Consider the following 12,344-nt stretch of genomic DNA (forward strand, 5'->3'; position numbering starts at 1 on the left):
AATGAAGACCTGGATCACAACTACTGTCACAGTAGAAGAAGCACTTGTGAGTCCTCCTTATTTTTGCAGACTTTTGTCTTCCTTATCTGTGGTTGGGGGTTGAGATCCTGAGCTATGTCCTATCCAAGGTCCCTCCAGCTAGAACATGCTCGGATTCTATAAATTGTTTTCTGCATAATATTCTTCCATGTAGATGCTAAAGTTCATCAATTTAAAATTTATGACTACAAATCTTTTCAGTAACTTCACACCACCATACAGGTGCATGTGTATGTGATGTGATAAATTGAGTCAATTATAAGCACAATTCTGGGAAAACAAAGACAAGCAAAATTTAGTGCATCTTCCTCACTTATCTCTTTATTTCAAGTTCTAGAAGCTTTAGGGTCTGAATTATCTACTTGAATTGTCCCAGCATCCCCCCTTCAATTTCTGTATGGAGATAGCTCAAATTATGGCCAATATTACCGCTGCCCCCAATCTCTTTTTGGCTTTGAGATAATAAACATCTTTTAACAACTTAAAAAAATTGAGATGCCCTTTTCACTTTGACCATACAGATGGAAAAATTGTAAATAACAGATCCTTGACACTCTTCAGAAATAAAATGTGATGAAGAGTTCAGTTGTCTGATTAAATTCTCCCCATAAAATCACACCTAGCCTATTCTTACCCCAGGGATAAGGACTGTGCACACAATGGACATTATTTTTCTTTTGAACATACTCGTATCTTGTCAAGATGTCATCAATACAAATACTTTGACATTTTTAGTGCGATGATTGGGAAGCAGGTTGAATTTTTCAATCCTCCCAGCCAATATAAGTCAGTCTGAGATACTTAATTTCTATTTGAGATCCTTCATTTCTATTATAAACAGATCCCACAGTGGGAGATAAATTTCATGGTAACAGTTTGGACTTTTTTATGAACCACCTGCAAGTTTTCTGCAAACAACATGTTTTATGGGAGCTCAAGGCAATGTTCACCCATCAAGGCCTGACTGTAAGAGGAGGATGGATGAGGCCTTATCTCAGGCACACACGTAACCTTCCCTGTCCCCTGGCCTGACCTCCCTCTGCACTCATTTATGAAAATGATTCATCTTTAAAGAGCTTCCTCGCTCTGCCTGCAGGCTGTAGATCTTTTTGCACTGAACTTGTGTAGGCTGAGGTTATAAACTTCGGTTTGTAAGCCATTTGGAGGGGCTTAATTTTGAATATTGGAAAAAGAAAGTACAATACATGTACTTCCTTAAAGAGAGGTGCCTCGTCCTGGGACTCTCTTCTACGGAAAGATGGTCCCAAGAGATCTATTGAAAAAAACATCATTAGGATTCAACTTGTATTTATTTTGCTAAAGTCTTGCCTCAGCACATTTAAATAGAGAGTGGGCAAGTAGTGCTAACATTGGGCTGACGTTATCATGCCGTTCTCTCCCCATATCAAGAAAGCGGCTTTGGAGCACACATTTCATATTGGCGGAGGGCACTGCAAAGGGTCTTATTTGTGTCAAGTCTGGTGGAAATCACTAGGTTTCTCTAGAATATTCCTTTGAACTAAAAAGCCTTAGGGGGTAAGGGATATTAACTAGAAATAAGGAGAATAAGATCTCAACAAAAGTAGACATAGGAAAAGGGAGAAGAAGATGATATGAATTGGGTCATTTATTTAGGCTAAATCTGTGAGTTGTAAGAGCCAGTATTTTCATAGTACTTGTGTGTGGGATCTCACATTGGAAATATGGCAAAAAATAAATATGTGCAAGAGCTTGAAGTTAAGAAAGAGAAGATAGAATAGGTTCATAGCATGGTTTTTAAAATTCAATTTTTTTGTGTAACGCGATTTAAATAGGAATGAGATATCCTAGACCTGACATCTAGATACCTAGAGTGCCAACCATTTTCTGTGTAGGGATAGATATTCACTTCTTTTAGGGCTTTGCAGGCTTTATGATCTCTATCACAACTACTCAACTCTGCCAATGTAGCACTGAAATAGATGTAGTCAGTATGCTTGGACATGGGTGTTTTCCAATGAAACTTCATTTATAATGCCATGAGGCAGCCTGGATTTGGCCTGTGGGCCACAGTTTACCTATCCCAGTCTTAGATTACTCTGGCCTCACACCAAGCCTCAACTAGACCTGTGCCTGCTTCCATGTTCCCAGACTGAGACCAATGACAAAAGTGTAGCCATAACTAAAGAGTGGCATTTTGCTACTTAACAGTCGTCAAAATGAGTCCCATGGAAGCCTGTGTTCTGCAAGGTGGCAATTGGTGTTCCTCGAAAAATATGTCTGTGGTTAAGGAAATTTGGTAAATATGGGTGAGACTTCTTGGACTTAAAATTTTTAAAATGCATTGAGAATGTCAAAGAGAAGATGAAGGAGGCAACATTTCCCAAACCTGTTCATTCGTAGAAGCTTCTTGTACTTCTGCCTCTTACCATCTTCAGAACACATCCCTGGGTATGTTCCCCAGGGAGATTAGAGTCTCTGATGTTGTCTACCCTGCCCCGTGACAACAACTGGATTATGTGATGCCTGAAACCAGATGTCTGCCCTACACAAGCTGGCTTCAGACACTCTCCCAAACTCCAAAAACCATTCAGGTAGAATTTTTCCTTTGTCTCTTATCCTGATAGCTATTTTTCTTATGCCAGCTTGGCTTTCCCTAATAGGTATTAGTGGAGCATGACTATGTGCCCACTGGCCTTCCAGATGACTACAAAATAGCAGTAGTAGAAATGAGCTCTTCCTACATTCCATTTATTGGAATAATTACAAAGATTCCTGTAGGGACTTGTCCCCTGACAATACATAATGATGTAAAGCCCTACTCCAAGAAAGTTATGTCCTAACATCTTACCCGAAGGAGAGTTTTCTTGTGCTCATAGACAGCAATGATGAAAACTTGGTGGCTGTGGGAATTCATAGAGGATGCTGGCTGTTCTCTGGCATAATGTTGCATGTGATGGAATGCTGAGGAATTCAGCTCGTCTCTGCTGAGCACCCTTCATATCCATGGCACAGGGCAAAGTGCTGTTGAAATTAGTATAATTAATAAGGTATTGTTCTTGTCTTTGAGGAAATTCGAATTATGCAGGGATTAAAGGAGTATAGTAGTAAAATTGTTTCAAATTGTGAAATCCAGAAAGGACACGGTTTCCTCAGGAGTAAGGGATGGTAATCTGTGTGGTTTCTTGATTCCACAATCTTGCTTCAATCAGAGTAGCTCTGATGTTATCTATTTTATGTACTAGAAAAATAACAGGTGTTGGAGTCAGACACAACTCTTCTATTTACTATGGTGCTGCTTAATCCTTCTGAGCTTGTTTGCTTATCTATTTAAAGTGAATAACACCCAGGCTTCACAGATTTGTTGTGAAGATGAAATAAATGAATGTACATGAAGTGCCCAGCCCAGTTCCTGGCACACAGTAGCACCTCAGTAAAGGCCAGCCAGGACAGTAGAGTAGACCGTGGTGAAAGCCACAAGAAAACCACGGAGTGCTTTCCATTTCATCTCATAAACAGTTGGACTGAAAATATTCGTTGGGAAAAAATATTGAATAAAATACAAAGGAATGAATGAGAGAAAGGATTGGTGACATCTGGCTGGGGGAATCTCAGACGGCCCTGCAGGAGGGGAAACATTTAGGTTGCACTTTTACTCCAGGTCCTGAGGACGGAGGGTTTCTTGCAACCAGGTGACTTAGTGCAGGGATGAAAGAGGTAGCCTGGGCCATGCAGATGCCTCAGAATCTTTGAGAAGTCGTCTTTAGTGTGGCCAGGTGATATTAGGAAAAGACTTTCCTAGAGAAACATAGAATATAGGAGAATAAAAGAATGGGAGGGTGGAAGGATGTGGAGAGAGCAAAAGAGGGAAACACATACACACGCGGACACACACACACATACACACGCACGCACACACACACACAGAAGCTATAGTTCTAAAACAACACAACAGCTGTATGGACGACAAACCTAATTTTATGATTTAATTTTCCTTCTGAGCAAGCACAGTGGGTTTTCTCTGATTCTTTACTCGGTAAATATAATAAATAGGTCTGTAACTATATTTTGCAGTCATTGATTTTTTTCCCTCAAAATAGACGATTTATAATAGTTTTGAATTTAGGGACTAAGTTTATCCGAAATCCTCAATCCCCCAAATACTAATTGAATGGGAGACAGTTGTGTTTACCATTTGCGAGAGAAAAAAATTCAAATGCCATTATATTGGATGCTATAGATGGGTAGAGGCAAAATTTGGGGAGAAAGAATAAGGTTAAGAGTGTCCTCAGGTTCTAAACAGAGGCAAGGGAATTGCTAGCGTTCAATGTTTCCTCATCTGAGAAATAGAAAAAGACATTCTGTAATTTTCTTTCAAGTCTTTACTCACATGAAGCATGCCTCCCTCTTTCCAATACCTACACAGTGGATTTGATTAAGGGCTGTAGCTTTTTCTCTATGGTTTCTTCTGTGAAACTGATAGTCTTATGGCAATATTGTGAATTGAAACAAAATCACAACTACAACCTGCATTTTGTTGGATTGTATTCCTATTTCCTTAAAAAAACCCTGCACCAATTACCTCCTCTCCCCTTCCCCACTTGCCCCCCATAACGAGAAGTTCCTGGGGACATTGCATCTGCACACACAACATAACTCATCTGTGTCCCTTCCCTTGGAGTCAGGAGATTGGTTACTTTAATTCAGCCTCAGTCTGTCCCTTGGCTGGGCACATCTTGCTCACTGGGTCTCTGGCACTGCTACAGTTACGATCTACAGCTACAGACCTCACCAGTGAACACCCTGGGCCTCTTAAAAATTTTATTTATACACTCTGAACTTAACCATCACATATTTTCAGTTGTGCTTACTTATAGATGCTTTATTTCACCAATTAAACTCTTGGTAGAATAAGTCGGTGTATACTGTTGTGTACCAAGTCTGGGTTTCAACGTGACAGTTGGCTGCCTGGATATGGCTTCCAGGCACTCAGTTCAACCAAGTCCTGCCCTTTCTCTACCCCTGCAGATCTACTTATGTTCTCAATGGGCTTAAAACACACAATGCTATGGGATGCCTCTCTCTACTTGAGATCCTACATTCCATTGGTTGACTATGGATCTTACAGGGGCAAAGATGGCAGGGAAATCCAAGTACCAGACACCAAGCTGTGTCAGAATCACTTGCTCCTCTAAAACTAAGGCTTGTAATTGGGCTAAGTGTGCTTTCATGATGATTCTATTCTCCCCAAGGAAGAATCATCCTGCAAGAGTCTCCTCAGACATTATGCAAACAGATTTTTTATTCTTTGCCATTTTATTATTTCTCCAAGTGTACTCAGAAACTCAGGAATGTCTTTCAATGACAGGTTTAGTTTAAGCTCAGTCTGAGATTCCCTTTCTAAATAAGAAGAACAGACCTAATATTTGCATTATCACTAGTGGTATTCTTTCCTGTTATCTTGTTCTATAAATTGGAAAATGGAAAGACAAATCTTGGAGTTATTTCTATATTCAAAAATAGCTGTTTTAGCCTTAAAAAAAGAACAATAGAATCTGAACTGGAAGAAAACTTAGAGCTTACCTCAGGCAATATCCTCATTTCACAGATGAAGAAAGTGAGTTCCAGCAGGACCACATGCCTTACTGAATGTCCTCAACAGTTATTTTCACGGCAGAATTGGGACCAGAATTCAGGTCTCATAATACTTGGTCCTGTATAATTTTGCACTATATCATATTGCCCATCAGAAGTGTGTAGGTACCCATTCTTTCAATGATTTCGTTAATCATTTAAGAGGAAAAAATGGATTATTCTTGTGCTCTTCTTTTTCAATTAAATGGCGTACCTGAGGTTCATCTGGAGCACATTTTTTTTTTTTTTTTTTTTTTTGAGATGGAGTCTTGCTGTCGCCCAGGCTGGAGTACACGATCTGGGCTCACTGCAACCTCTGCTTCCTGGGTTCACGCCATTCTCCTGCCTCAGCCTCCCAAGTAGCTGGGACTACAAGTGCCCGCCACCACACCTGGCTAATTATTATTTTTTTTTTTTGTATTTTTAGTGGAGACGGGGTTTCACCATGTTAGCCAGGAGAGTCTCTATCTCCTGACCTCATGATACGCTCACCTCGGCCTCCCAAAGCGCTGGGATTACAGGCTTGAGCCACTGCGCCTGGCCACCTGCAGCACTCTTATAGTGGAAAGTCTCAGTGACTCAAGGCTAGGGTATCCTACCACATACTTAGCCATGACCCTTTTTTCACTTCCTTTTTCCTTCAAACCCTTGGCTTTGAACCTCAACTAGAGAAGAATGGGGAAATAAAGAGCGATAAAGATCAAAACAATTAGTGTAGCCATGTGGGAGGATAAGCATGCCATGGGGGTTTGGATGATCTGCAGATTGCAGTTAGCTGTGTTCAATTGTTGTTACTACAAAAGGAGACACAAATGCTGGCGTCTGCATGCATCAATCCATAGCTATAGACCTCACCAGTGAAGACCCTGGCCGTCTTAAAAATAATTTAATTTATAAACTCTGAACTTAACCATCACATACTTTCAGTTGTGATTACAGATAGATGCTTTATTTCACCACTTAAACTCTTGGTAGAATAAGTCTTTGCTGTGCATTTTGGAAACACATCAACTCCATGAGGTGACATGTTTCCATCATTGGAAATATGGTTTGCTCTGTTTACTTCTAAGATATTGACTTCTAGATTCTTATTCTTTGATTTGAAATTTCCTGTTAGCCCAGTTACCACCTCACCATGGTTTTTACAGCATTTGCACAGACCCTTTCTTTTTCAAGAGGTCTCTGTTGCAGTTCTAAAGCTGTTGTAGAAGCCAGCTGAAAATCAATGAGGCCAAGTGATAGAAAAACTGCCCAGGTACCTGCTTCAAAAATGCTTTTGCAGTAAGTCTGGTCTTAGTGCTAAAAGTGGCATTCAAAAACTCGTCTGAGCCTTTTCATCTTCAAAGTTCTTGGCATACATTAACTAATTTGTCCTTATAACACTCTTGTCAGGTAACAGGTATAATCACCATGGATTAGAATATTCGGGGATCCAGAAGTTATTAAAATCTTAGATTCTCGGTCTTCTCAATAATGCCTCCAAACAGAAGTCCCTTCAGTGGTAACCAGGTTTCCACAGTACTCCTGTTTCAAAGGAGACACTCCCTTTACTGGCTCCAAATTTTAAAAAGCGTGGATCTTAAAATTGAATACCTATAAAATATCTACCTTACTGAGCTGCAGAGAAGTGTCACACTTTTCCTTTCATTAGAATAAATTAAGGTGTAATTTACAAGTCATTCTTTTTAGTGCATGCTTTGGCATGACTTTTCACAAATGTTTACAGTTAAGCAACCATCACACATAATTGAGACATAGAACAAGTCTATGATGCCCTCCAAATCCCCCCGTCACTTTTAGTCAATGTCTCCTCCTGCCCCCAATCACAGGCAATTCTGTCTCTATAGCTCTGCCTTGGCAAAAGGGTTATAAAGGTCATCGTATAATATGCAGCCTTTGAACTCTGGTTTCTTCTACTTGGTGGAATGCTTTTGAGTTCATCCATGTTGTTGCATATTTTCGTAGTGTACTTGCAATGTTGGGAGGTACCATGGTTAGTTAATTGATTCTGCATGTGAGGAACATTTTTTTTTCTGGTTTTTGGTGAATGCAAATGAAGCCACTATAAGCATTGTGTACAGGTGGACATGCTGTGTGGACATGAGTTTTCATTTCTCTTGGGTAGGCTTATATTTTTAAAATTTACTTATCTTCAGGTGGAGAAATAAGAATCAATATGACACAGAAAGCAATGTACAGAAGAAATCATTGTTGACATCCTGGGTATCCTGACACTTAAACTTTTTGGATGACAGCTTCCTTAGATCCTAACTCACTAGGCACCCAGGGCAAAGAAGTGTGCCTTCAGGCTGCTTTCAAGTACTTGGTATATGCAAGCACCTTTCAGTCATTTAACAAACATTGATTGAGCAGCTACTATGTGCTAACCATTTCTTAGACATTATTCTTGATAATGAAGTAAGGAACAAGGATGTTTCTGAACAAATAATGACACATACTTTGCTGTCTGTATGCACCAGTATTCTCTGCTCCAATTACTCTTTCATAAAGTCTCTCTTTCTGTGTGTGTGTGTGTGAGAGAGAGAGAGAGAGAGAGAGACAGAGAGAGAGAGAGAGAAGGAAAACGAGAAGACTTTCCCACAAATCTCCCATCTCTTCTGACATGGAATGGTAAATTGCATTTCAATTATCTGTTAATTCCTTGGAAGACTTCAGAGCTTTCTTTACAGTGCTTACTAATCTCTCCTATTATGACCCCAAAGTTGTGTAATGGATTGTGAACCAAATGGCATCATGCACATAGACCAAGTAAATCAGGAGATGACCTACTGGTAAGAGGTGAGAGATCCTTGGAAGAGTCCTGCTGATAAATTTCATTCCCACTGTATTGCTGTAAATGTGTAAGATGCTATTATTAGATATTTCCTGCTTTGTGTTCATCACTATTGTTGTTAAAGAAAGTAACTATGAGGAAAGGAGAGAGAAGGGACCAATACAATTGGAAGCTTAGAGATGGGAATGTGTGAGAGGTAAATTCTACATATTTTTGCCTGAGATTGATCTCCTGGGGAAAAAAGAGATGAAACTCTGTCAAATCATCTCTCTGTTCATTCCTTAGGGTGCTCAATTTTACAATCAAATCAAGACATTGGCTAGGCCACTAGGTTTAATACCAAGTCTTCAATTCATTGAATAATTTTGTGGTTCTAGAAAACAAATCAAATAAAATATTTTATCAACAGAATTGTCGTATATGTGTGTATATATATGTATATATATAGTATGTATATATGTGTAGATGTGTATATTATATGTACATATGTATATGTACATGTGTATATGTATATTATATGTACATATGTATATGTACATGTGTATATGTATATTATATGTACATATGTATATGTACATGTGTATATGTATATTATATGTACACATGTATATGTACATGTGTATATGTATATGTACGTGTGTATATGTACGTGTATATGTATATGTACGTGTATATGTACATGTGTATATGTATATGTACATACGTATATGTGCATGTGTATAGGTGTATTATATGTACATACGTATATGTACATGTGTATAGGTGTATTATATGTACATACGTATATGTACATGTGTATAGGTGTATTATATGTACATACGTATATGTACATGTGTATAGGTGTATTATATGTACATAGGTATATTATATGTACATACGTATATGTACATATGTATACGTATATATGTACATACGTATATGTACATATGTATACGTATATTATATGTACATACGTCTATGTATATTATATGTACATATGTATATGCATATTATATATATGTATATGCATATTATATGTACATGTATATATGTATATTATATGTACATATATGTATATAAGTGCAGACACACATATATACATATATTTTATATATACATATATAATATACATATATATATTATATGTATGTATATTATATATGTATGTATATTATATACATATATAATATACATACATATATAACATATATACATATATATGGACACACACACACACACACATACACCCAAACTGGTTTGGGAAGCAGGAAAAGCTCTTAACACAACAACTGTAGAGAAAATGTTTGAAATGACGGGGTTAGTCCTAGAGAGGAGGCTGGGCATTTGTCTGCTAATGTACACTGAATAATCTGGGTTTGCTCTAAACATTTCCCATTGAGATACTGAATTATTCCAATCATCTGGGCTATGATTATTTGATTTTATATGAACACACTTTCAAAATTATGAAAAGCCCATTTCTTTCTCAAAAAGGGCCAGGATGCCTCTTGCTGTCCCAGACCACCAGAGCTAACATTTGGTTTCAGTGAAATGGAAACCTTGAAATGACGAGTAAGGCATTTTCGGGGAACCGCTGCTCGCTCCTTTCCCTGATGAATTGTCATGCTCTTCTGAGAACATAACCCATCAGCCCTCTGAAATAGGGGATCAGATAACCAGGTCATGCTCAGCTGATTTGCCAGCCGATAAATGGTGAACTTTACTGAGGCTCCCTGCCCACAAGTTTCTTTTGAGAAGAAAAGGACCAGAGTCAGAGATAACGAGGCAGCCTCATGACTTTTAGCATAGTCATGGTTTCCTTGGCCCACACATTGATAGCAGTAACTTCCTTGTCATCATCAACATCCTATTTGTCCACTTCATCTGTAGCAGCAAATGCTGCCATAACAGAAATGATTAGAGGAATGATGCCAGAGATTCAGTAAACATTCAATAAATATTAGAGAATGAGGCTAACAGCGATGATGAGAGCTATTCTCAGTGGTTTAAGCAACGTGCTTCAGGAGATGTGTTGCCTTTGCTACCAACCCGAAGTAGCATTCTACACACATATAGCCTGATTAAATGAGATATCAACGTGGTTGCTCAGAGAGGGTATATTACAGAGGTCTTGTATCTTCTTGCTCTTACTGTGATCCATGAGCATTGCAAATAAGCACCAAAAAAAGCTAAAGACAGGTGAGTGAAATGTCAGAATTGCAGATTAGAATGAATCTGATTATTGTAGGACAGTAAGCTTGAGAAAAGTAGCAAGAACTCTGTTAGATGCTATACATAGGAGACCTTTTTTCTAGAACGGTGAGAGCATAGAGTAAGGTGGATTTTTTTTTTTCCTGTGGGTCTATGTTTGGGTTGTGATAGAGTGACAGTATAGTTGGGACCGGGGAAAGGAGATTTAGAGGACCTTTAAAATTCACCCTCTGAGGAGAGAATTTGTCAAAAGCAAATTGCAGAGGTGCATGCCAGGGGATGCACTCTTTTTGATTTTTAGGTCTGGGGTGATTATGACGTTTATAATACTAGTACTGCTAATAATAATAGTTGTAATAAGAGTTAATATTTATCGAGAATTTACACTGCTTGGGAGCTGTGATAATTGCTTAACATTTATTATTTAATTTAATGCCTACTATATTAGTCTATTTTTACATTGCTATAAAGAACTACCTGAGACTGGGTAACTTATAAACAGAAGAGGTTTAATTGACTCACATTTCCACATGGCTAGGGAGGCCTCAGGAAACTTACAATCGCAGCAGAAGGCAAAGGGGAAGCAGGCATCTTCTCCACAAGGTGGAAGGAGAGAGAAAGACAGCAAGTTTGGGAACTACAAAATACTTTAAAACCATCTGAGCTTATGAGAACTCACTCACTGTCACAATAACAGCATGGGGGAAACTGCCCCCATGACCCAGTCATCTCCCATCAGTTCCCTTCCTTGACACGTGGAGATTACAATTTGAGATGAGATTTGGGTGGGGACACAGAGCCAAACCATATTACCTACAACAACCAATTAAGTTGGATAACTACTGTGTTGTAAGGAGGAAGTTGTGGCTTAGAGTTAAGTAAACTGCCCAAAGCCACACAGCTTGCTAAATAGGGAGATTTGAACCAGGTTCTGGAGTTGGACTGTGTGGGTTCAGATGGTATCAAAAGGAAGGATGGACAGCTTCATTTTCAGGTTGAAATAAATGCAATGTAAAAGTGGCAGAGATAACATGATTAATATTTCCCTCCAAATGTCTTTGCTTTTATAGTCTTTCAATCCTCTTGATCAAGGGTCACAAACTATGGTTTGTGGATTAATCTGGCCTGACACCAGTTTTCATAGGGACGGTGAACTAAGAATGGTTTGTATGTTTTTAAATTGTTGAAAAAAAATGAAAGAATATTTGAAGAAATGTGAAAATGGTATGACATTCAAATTTCAGTGTTTATACATAAAGTTTTTTATTTTTTCATATTTATAAGTAAATACAATGCAAAGAAGAAAGTCAATTGTAAAAACATTTTTCTCGTATAAACATAAAGTTTTATTGGAACACAGAAAATCCTGTTAAGTATTGTTGATAGCTGCTTTCGATTTACAATGGAAGAGTTGAGTGGTTGTGAGAGGAACTATACAGTGTGCAAAGCCTAATGCATTTACTGTCTGATTGTTCACAGATAAAGCTTACCAATCTTTGCTTTTGATTGTTGAGAATAAAGTACTTAAGGAGAAAGGCTTTGTATTTTTAGTAGAGATGGGGTTTCAGCATGTTGGTCAGGGTAGTCTCGGTCTCTTGATCTCTTGATCCACCTGGTAGGCAGTTGTTTCTAAGAGGTGACTCTACGGGGCTTTGTCAGGAACTATGCCATGTCAACTCCATTACTTGTCATTCTACCTTCAGGGATT

The 12,344-nt window shown here is 38.5% G+C and overlaps 1 long non-coding RNA gene across 1 annotated transcript in view; it reads left to right on the forward strand.

Annotated features, from left to right (window-relative positions):
• Window positions 1-12,344, forward strand: part of LOC134731616 (uncharacterized) — an 18,883-nt gene continuing 6,539 nt past the window's right edge. The window contains exon 1 of the long non-coding RNA XR_010114034.1: window positions 1-46. This is a non-coding gene — a long non-coding RNA (uncharacterized lncRNA). The remainder of the gene's footprint in view (window positions 47-12,344) is intronic.

This window comes from Symphalangus syndactylus, chromosome 10 (genome assembly GCF_028878055.3).
Source record: "Symphalangus syndactylus isolate Jambi chromosome 10, NHGRI_mSymSyn1-v2.1_pri, whole genome shotgun sequence".
NCBI lineage: Eukaryota > Metazoa > Chordata > Mammalia > Primates > Hylobatidae > Symphalangus > Symphalangus syndactylus.